This window comes from Haliotis rubra, unplaced genomic scaffold (genome assembly GCF_003918875.1).
Source record: "Haliotis rubra isolate DU_JTF1 unplaced genomic scaffold, ASM391887v1 Scf158, whole genome shotgun sequence".
Taxonomy (NCBI): domain Eukaryota; kingdom Metazoa; phylum Mollusca; class Gastropoda; order Lepetellida; family Haliotidae; genus Haliotis; species Haliotis rubra.
This window is the reverse complement of record NW_025765536.1, coordinates 1,527,078-1,536,975: the sequence shown is the minus strand read 5'-3', so window position 1 is coordinate 1,536,975 and position 9,898 is coordinate 1,527,078.

Here is a 9,898-nt window from a genome sequence, read left to right as displayed (position 1 = left end):
ACGAAATAGGCACCTGATAAGAGTGGTCATTGGCCCGAAACATGTGCCTTTCCTCTTATACGGGCGACCCGTGAAGGTCCGGGTTAGAATATTGATCTTCAGTAACCCACGCTTGTCGTAAGAGGCGACTAACTGGATCGGGTGGTCAGGCTCGCTGACTTGGTTGACACATGTCATCGGTTCCCAATTGCATAGATCGATGCTCATGCTGTTGATCACTGGATTGTCTGGTCCAGACTCGATTGTTTACAGAGTGCGGCGTTAAACTAAATTCACTCACTCACTCTTATACGGGCGGCAGTGCATCACAGTAGACTTTAACTGTCGACATTCTAGTGTGGACACTGAACTGGTGTTTGGCATTCTCTGTAAAGAATACCTAGGCTAATGATTAGGTTCTGAATGTATACTCATCGTTATTAATAAAGGGTCAAATGATATTATAGCACATGTAAAGAAGCGTTTCTCAGAAATAATAGTGTCATCATATTTTTTAATGTTTTGACAAACGTGACACATCGTGACATACATGTACAGACAAAAAGTTCAGAGAGCACTAGCTAACATCAGTTAGACCAACACACACACACACCTTGTTCTCATGCTCCTTATATACCCCCTTCACTCTTGAGGCGGAATGAGCCGGAATGCCGTCGGAATGACAATTCCTGGAAATTCGAACTGCATTCTAAAACTTCTTACTCCATTCCGAATGCTCTCCAACTATTCGTGTCAATTCTTGTAACATGCCCGAATGTTTTGAACATGTTCAAAACTTTCGAGGTACATTCGAAGTGGAAAAATATCGAACAGCACTTGAAGTGCATTCTAACTGCATTCTAAGCATTCTGAACGGATTCGAGGGAGAATCGAAAAGGCAAGCACTTCAAATCCTTCAAGAATGTCCCGAATGCGCCTCGAATGTACTTCGATTGCTGGTTGAATTTAGGTGGAATATTCTTCAAACGTATCGGAATATTTCGATTGCACTTGGAATACAGCCCGAATGTACTTCGAATACACCTCGAATACAGTCAGAACGTCCCGAATGCTCTTCAAATGAGCCCTGACGTCATCAGAACACCGCCGAATCACATGAAAACGTAGCCGCCTGTCACTGAAACTTCAGAGATCATTCACATCTTCAAGCTGCGCAAGTTGTCTCCAGCCTCCTGGCACCACGTTGCTCATCTTTCTCATCCACCATACCATTGTGGAGATTAGGATAACGAGTCCTCATCAAGTTGTGCAGGCAGACACAGCATTCAATGATGTCCTTCACAACGGAAGGCCTTGACAGCGTGGTGGTGAGGAGGATTTGCCAACTCTGGGCCATAATTCAAAATGCATTTTCTACTACCCGTCGGCCCCTGCTGACCCTGTAGTTGTAGATTCTCTCGTCTCTCTGGAGAGTCCTATGACCATACGGTTTCATCAAGAAGGCCCTTATTCCAAAGGCATCATCTCCCAGAATAAAGCACGGCATACGCTCGTCATCTTGGGGTAAGGGGAACGGATCAGGAAATCATATGCTCCCGTCTTCAAGGCAATCCTTGAGCTCGCACTCGTTGAAGATCTGAGCATCAGACATACTTCCGTAAGCACCAACGTCCACCCACAGGAACTTGTAATTTCCTTCCACAAGGGCAATGAGGGCCACAGAGAAGAAGCCCTTGTAGTTGTGGTACAATGAGCTGCTCTTGGCAGGTTTACTAATGGCTACATGTTTGCCAAAGGAATATTCCACCTGTTTCTGAATACCTCTTCAATGGGTGCCCATTCTTCCGGAGTGGTAGGGCAGATGATAACCTCATCCTTGTATTCCTCCACAATGACCTTACATACTTCTGGGATGATGAGGCTGATCACCTGAAGCCAGGAACCTCAGTGTCATGGCCAGCTTCAAGCCTGGAGGTAGCGCCTTTCTCATATATGTATCCTGCTTGTTTATTCTTGGTCCCACTTTCTGCACCAACTCATCAAACATGGCAGGCTCCATCCTAAGGTAGTTGAAGAATGACTGCGTGTCCTCAACTCTGAGCTCCTCCATCAGTCTTGTGTAATGTCCATACAGCCTCCTCCTTAATTTCCTCTGTCAGCCAGAATATTTTGACAGCATTCTTACAAAGCTTGAAAAAAATGTTTATTTTGACATTCTCTCCCGAATGCGGTTCGAATTTTGGAAGTATTTTTTTCTGGCTGATTCTCCTTGATTCCTGTCAATTCGAAATAAGTGTGAAAGCCCCTTTACCACAGCTTGCAGAATCGCTTTCCTTTCCTCTACTAGAGCTCTGGGCAGTCCTGGGAGATCCACTGGTGCTGGGTGACGTTTGTTCACACGTGGACCGAGTTCATCCCAGGCATGCTCAATTGGGTTGAGGTCTGGCGAGCATTCTCGCCGCTCCATCCGCTCTACACAATACTGCTCTATGAGACCTAACGTTGTTGTCTTGCAGTCGAGCATAAAAACCATGCATAGTTTGCAGGAATGGTACTGCTATAGGAGCCAGAATCTCGTTCCGATAACGTTGTCCCGTAAGATTACCGTCGACCATGTGCAGTACGTCCAGTAGGAGTTATCCCTGCCCAAACCATGGCCAAATTGATTATGCATGGCCACAGTTGCAGTTGTGATTCGCGCTGCATTGCGACAATAAATCCTCTGCCGACCATCATGGAAGGACAAAAGGAACAATTACGGATATTGTTAGTAATTATTAGTAAACTTACCTCTGGATTATGGTTGCCAGTTTCCTGTGGGTACCACAGATACATACAGAATGAAAGAGATTAATTTTTTTCTAAGTCATAGCTATCCCTAGAGGTATGCCTAAATAGAGACATGATTATCTCCATTAGCTGTGACGTCACAGCATTGTTCTTTGAACACCCTCATAATTTTTTCTTCTTTTTTTAAAAAAAAAGATACTTCTCCTCATACACTTCGCGGGGAGGAAGGTAGGGACCTAAATCCCATAATCCAGAGGTAAGTTTACTAATAATTACTAACAACATCCGTAATTGTTCCTAATTATGTTGTAAACGTTCCCTCTGGATTATGGTTGCCAGAATCCCACATAAGGATGGAGGGCCCCAGTGAATGAGGAAGCATAAGAATACCACTATACCTCTTGAATCCCAGAATTCCCCTTCGGGATAACTATGACTTAGATAACTTCCTGTTCAATATTCCCGCCACCTCGATATCTTGCTAATTCATTACTAGAACAGGAAGTTAACGTGAGAGAGGATATTTGGAGAGAAATTAGATCAATAACTGAATTAATTCCTAAATGATGATATCGTTCTTATCAAAATCTGAGAACTTCCGGACTTATAACTACACTTCCGGACTTATGACGTCACGTCCGGTGTTACTGACACCACTTCCGGTCTATGACGTCACCTCCGATCATATGACTACACCTCCGGTCCTATGACGTCACTTCCGGTCTTATGACGTCACTCCGGTCTTATGACGTCACTTCCGATAAGCGATTTCATGTCTTCTCGTGGATTATTTTATCTGGAGTAATAAACTGCAGCGGATATAACAATTCCGCTTAACTGGTGATAAATATTAGTAGATAAGGCTCTCCAATTACTGTTATCCTGTATCCATCCTCACCTCAGTCCAAAATAATGATCCACTGCTGAGATTGGATATATATATATTCTCTCGAGATCTCCGAATCAACATTTGTCTTGCATGAGATAAAAAAGACAGCGGCAATTACGTCTGATGTTGAGAGTACGCTGGATATACCATCTCAGAATAGGTAATAGGAGTCTAGTACTGACTGATCTAGACTGACTGACTGAGTTTAGTTTTACGCCGCTTTTAGCAATATTCCAGCAATATCACGGCGGGGGACACCAGAAATGGGCTTAACACATTGTGCCCATGTGGGGAATCGAACCCGGGTCTTCGGCGTGACGAGCCAACGCTTTAACCACTAGGCTACCCCACCGCCCCTACTGATCTAGAGGTAGAGATATCTGGTATACTCTGTGGCCGAGAGACCGCTAGCAGAAGCCTGATTCTTGGCAATAAAATGCTGGTAAAGTTCTACATGACATCCATCTATATCCTTCTGTAACGGAGATTGACTAAAGTTTATGGCAAAAAACTCTGATATTCTGGAACTGGAATCTGTAGCAATTCAACCCATCTTTTAAGGAGAAAAAATGTCAATAAACTTTCCTGCGTCGGTTGGAAGGAGGTTTCTGGAGAGACTGCATGCAGTATTTAGACATAAAACCAATTTGGGGAAGATTGTAGGAGCTGGAAAGTTTTTCTTAACTTGAACTATCTAATCGGCTTGTAGAGAAAGCTCTTAGAACCACTGATAGTCCATGTATATCTCAAACAGAAGCAATTGCTGATCGGTAACCCACCATAGTACTGTGTTTCAGTTTCTTGACGTCTGTAAGATAAAGTAGAAATCCGCTAAGAAATTGTTGAGATAGCCGTGAAGCTGAATTCCCTTCAATGTAAAAAATAAAAATAATGGAGAATCGAATTTTATAACAATGAAAGTATCAAGGTATTGTTGAAACAATTCTTCATTTAATTGTTCTGGAAGATTCTTATCTCCAGATAAGAGCTGAGATTGTTCTATAGCTGTCGAATGGTCTAACACAATCACTTGTGTGTGATTGGCATCGGGAAACTGCCTCAAACAACATCCAAAAATTAAAAGGAGAGCGCAATCAGCTTCATTCAGTCCGCAATAAATACTATTTATCCGCCAATGAAATAATTCGTTATAGTCTAACCAGAGACCATATAATATTAATATATGGTCTCTGGTCTAGCTTACACATGGTCCAAGCTGGTTCCCAAGCTGGTTCACGCCTCCCTTTGCGCTCGGTAACTTGCGCCACCTTGCCTATATTGCGATAAGCGAGACAGGGCCCAGCTTAACACATGGTCGTAAAGCATGGCAGAAGTAGGTAGACCAAACGGCAGATGCCATTAGCGTGTTTTAGGGAGATGGAGTTGATGACAAAGTAACCTAACGACAGAATACACCTTCCAAGATCCGTTAGAATGCAGAGGGACTATAGGCGCTTGTCAGAATAATAAAATAATAAACCACTCCTTTTCCATGTACAAAACACATGCTCAAAGTGTTGACATGTTACCTTTTATTACCCCTGATAACCCATGCTGCCAAGAGGCGATAGAAAGTTGAATAGTCACATGATTTATCCCACCAGGTACCCATTTACCCTGCTGGGTAAATAGAGGCAATTTGAATAACTCACTTGCCTGTATTTAGAGACTGGATATTGGTCTTGTTCCAACCTAACGGTACATAGCCCGTACCTCCCGTGGATGGCTCAACTGACTGTGCATTCTGGCAAGAAACACACGTGTCATCCCAATTATCTAGTTGATTCACCTGACCGTGACCTGGTCCGACTACTGTATCGTCCATGTGCTACCTGAACTGCCGCCACCTCGTGGATCAGCGGGTTGATTTTGAACCGTGGCTTCGAAATAGCCGTGGTGTTTCAAATTCAGTAATAGTAATACTACTACTACTAATAATAATACTACTCCTTCGCCTGGATGAAGTCGGCTGGTCTTAAATGTGAAACTGAGGGCTTCCTTTTTGCTGCTCAGGACCAGTCACTTCCCACTCGTAATCGCCAAAATGTGATTCTTAAAGAAAATATCAATATGAAATGTCGACTATGTAATGAATTTACAGAGACTGTCCAACATCTTAAGCTTGTCAGTGGATGCCCTTCTTTGGCACAAACAGCATATCTTTTTTAAAAAACGACATGATGGCATGGCACGTTACTTTTACTACCGCCTCCGCCATGTCTGTGGCTTTGACTCCGAGGTCCATCCATGGTACGACCCTGAACATGTCCAGGGCGTCATGGAAAATGATGCTTTCAAACTTCTGTGGAATAGGCCCATATACAGCCTCAGAAAATTCCTGCCAACAAACCTGATCTTGTCCTTTTTGATAAAGCCAATGAATTTATTTTTATTAGTGAATTTTCTGTCCCTTTTGACACCAATGTGATTGGCAAGATTCAGGAAAAGCATGATAAATATGCAGACCTCGCCTTTGAAATGTCTCGCTTGCATCCCAAGTACACTGTCGCCAGGCTCCCCATTGTTCTCGGTGCCCTTGGTTTGGTACCTCCTGATCTCTTGGCGCAGATCAGGAGAGTGCCCGGGTTCTCCACCGGGAGTACAGCCCTTCTGACACTCTGGGTAATGCAGAAGGCTGCAGTGTTGGGGAGCCTTCATATTCTCCGGAAAGTTCTTGGTGGGTTCCACTAGGCAGTGTCCTGGGAGAAGTCCCATTCGCTTGTCTGGGCTGCGTGTAGAGGGGGCAAGGGCCCTGAGCTGATGATGAGCCTTACCAGCCTGACTGTGCCAGGATCACCCGAACCCTCTCTGCTGCATACTATCTTAAATCTGTAAAACATAATAATAACAATAATAATAATAATAATACAGCCTCAGAAAATTCCTGCCAACAAACCTGATCTTGTCCTTTTTGATAAAGCCAATGAATTTATTTTTATTATTGAATTTTCTGTCCCTTTTGACACCAATGTGATTGGCAAGATTCAGGAAAAGCATGATAAATATGCGGACCTCGCCTTTGAAATGTCTCGCTTGCATCCCAAGTACACTGTCGCCAGGCTCCCCATTGTTCTCGGTGCCCTTGGTTTGGTACCTCCTGATCTCTTGGCGCAGATCAGGAGAGTGCCCGGGTTCTCCACCGGGAGTACAGCCCTTCTGACACTCTGGGTAATGCAGAAGGCTGCAGTGTTGGGGAGCCTTCATATTCTCCGGAAAGTTCTTGGTGGGTTCCACTAGGCAGCGTTTCCTGGGAGAAGTCCCATTCGCTGTCTGGGCTGCGTGTAGAGGGGGCAAGGGCCCTGAGCTGATGATGAGCCTTACCAGCCTGACTGTGCCAGGATCACCCGAACCCTCTCTGCTGCATACTATCTTAAATCTGTAAAAATAATAATAACAATAATAATAATAATAATACAGCCCTCAGAAAATTCCTGCCAACAAACCTGATCTTGTCCTTTTGATAAAGCCAATGAATTTATTTTTTATTATTGAATTTTCTGTCCCTTTTGACACCAATGTGATTGGCAAGATTCAGGAAAAGCATGATAAATATGCGGACCTCGCCTTTGAAATGTCTCGCTTGCATCCCAAGTACACTGTCGCCAGGCTCCCCATTGTTCTCGGTGCCCTTGGTTTGGTACCTCCTGATCTCTTGGCGCAGATCAGGAGAGTGCCCGGGTTCTCCACCGGGAGTACAGCCCTTCTGACACTCTGGGTAATGCAGAAGGCTGCAGTGTTGGGGAGCCTTCATATTCTCCGGAAAGTTCTTGGTGGGTTCCACTAGGCAGCGTTTCCTGGGAGAAGTCCCATTCGCTGTCTGGGCTGCGTGTAGAGGGGGCAAGGGCCCTGAGCTGATGATGAGCCTTACCAGCCTCACTGTGCAAGGATCACCCGAACCCTCTCTGCTGCATACAATCTTTAATCTGTAAAAAATAATAATGCTGAAAAGTTTATATATATATCGCGAAATCCAGCCACAAGGTGGATGCTCAAGCGATACAAAGTGATGTTTGAGTTAATAGAACGGTGAAAAAAGATGCGTTAAAGGATGTGATTAGAACGCAATAAAAGATGGAGACAGCTTTTGGCGAGGGACAGTCTATTCCACAGTGATGGTGCGCAACCACTGAAAGAACACTCTCAACAAGAGGCCAAGGCAGTCTGTAAGAAGGAGTATTCAATAAGAATTGCTTCCAGATCGCAGTTGTCTGGGTGGTTGAACGGGGTTAGCAATGCACTTATATGATTAGATATTCTGGTGCCATGCCATTTAGACTCTTGTATTTGATACAGAGTACATAAAACAACTGTACCGGGTTGTTAGGAAGCCGTGACCGTAGGTAGATTCCAAAGGAACGAATGAATAGGTGAAGAAGTAGACGAAGTAACAGGCTCAGATGACGAAAATTTATAGCCTTTTGTACCAAGTGGAACAGATTGTAGAATGCAGACGAGATCGACAAGTCCCTGACTCAGTGTTTGTCGTAGGCATAAAAAATTTAGGAGTCATAATGATTCTCTAGTGTCATATGAGAAGGAGTCATGGACATGTTTGTGAGTCAACGTCATTTTGAAACTTCCATCAAGACATCAAATGTTGATTGTTTAATAACGACAAACAAAACAAGGTAAGACAGGTCAGGTATTTTAAGCAGCACCGAGCAGTCAAAAAACCAGTCATCGCATAGTTCTAAACCAAGTTAGATTATCTGAACTAATGGCCCAGTAGCAGTTCGTCAACAATGACGCTAGCTTCTAAATTCACTGCCTATTTGAGATAATTGTGTGTCAAATACGCAGGTTATCTGCGTCATGACAAACACTGCTGACTCCCTTATATCTATCCCCCTGAAGGTAGATATCTACCGAGAGTTGAGAAGTGAGAAATTCACATGCCATTTCACAAGTGATGAATGGGAAAGAGATGTCTCGGGAGGCCCTTCTGCTTCACATACAAGGAGACTAATAGGATCAGGTGGTCAGGCTTGCTGACTTGGTTAACACAATAAGTCATCGTATCCCAATTGCGTAGATCGATGCTCATGTTGTTGAACACTTGATTGCCTGGTCCAGACTCGATTAATTACAGACCGCCACCATAAAGCTGGAATATTGCTGAGTGAAGCGTAAAACTTAACTCGCTCACTCCAAGGTTAATACTCAACTACCCGTGTAAAGACCATAGAGCATCTCAACTGCCTACGGGCACTAAACTATGGTTCTTGCCGGCGTCATTCGAGTTACTACGGCTGACGATCCCGTGGGCGTCACCCGACCATAATCAATGCCGTTACCCCACCATTAGACTAACAACTAGTCTCTGAAATGAACATATTTTACTGAAAAAAGTTCATAGTAAAAAAAATGAAATATAATGAAAAGGAGCCCTGAGACTTTCATCATTTTCAGAAGCTGAGGAAATCTAGACTTGCCACATTCTCTAGACTTGTGTGGGCTTTCTTGGATATATTTGCTTCAGGGTCTGTACGAGAGACTACCCCACTATGTGGAAAAACAATTGCCGGCCAAACGGGCTTACTGATAGTAGGGTCAAACCCCCGGAACTGACGGTAGGACCCCGTGCGACTTGTGCCATGGGCAAAAGCTGCCGTCGGTCAACAACGTCGACATAGTCCCGTCCGTCCGTGCCAACCTGATCTGAGACATATCCCGTTATGTCATCCCACTGATCAGCCGGACTACCGGTGGCTACGGTAGACGTCAGGCGAAGTCCGTGTCCCCCGTAGCCGTACGTTACGGCTGACTGGGACGATCCCATATGTGTGGGCCGCAAGGGGTCCACGGGATCAGCCCCGTTATGCTTGTGCGGCTCCAATCCGCCTGTGCGGAAAAGGGTGGCCGACCGAGAGGGCTATTTAATGGGTTGTAACCTTTGCCGGTTGAAACCCTGGGACTGAAGGCAGGGCCCGTGCGGCTTGAGCCATGGGCAAATCCTACCTAATGTCGAAACCGTCGACATAGTCCCTCCCGTTCGAAACCTTAGCTTCTCCCACCATGGGGATCGGCGACCCGGCTTCAGGACGTGTGTGATGCTGGACCGAAATGAGCAGAGCACCGCGCTGCCCTACGGGAAATGACTCCTGACTTTGGGACCGAGCGTGCCCGTCGTCGCATGAGTCATATAAGTAAAGAGCATTTATTGTAAGGGAACACCAAAAATCTATTGCCTCCGTAAAAAAAGAGATCACCCTCTTACGTACTTCAAAATCATGGAATGACTGCCGCATGGATGATTGTGTTTTGGTTGAAGATGACAAT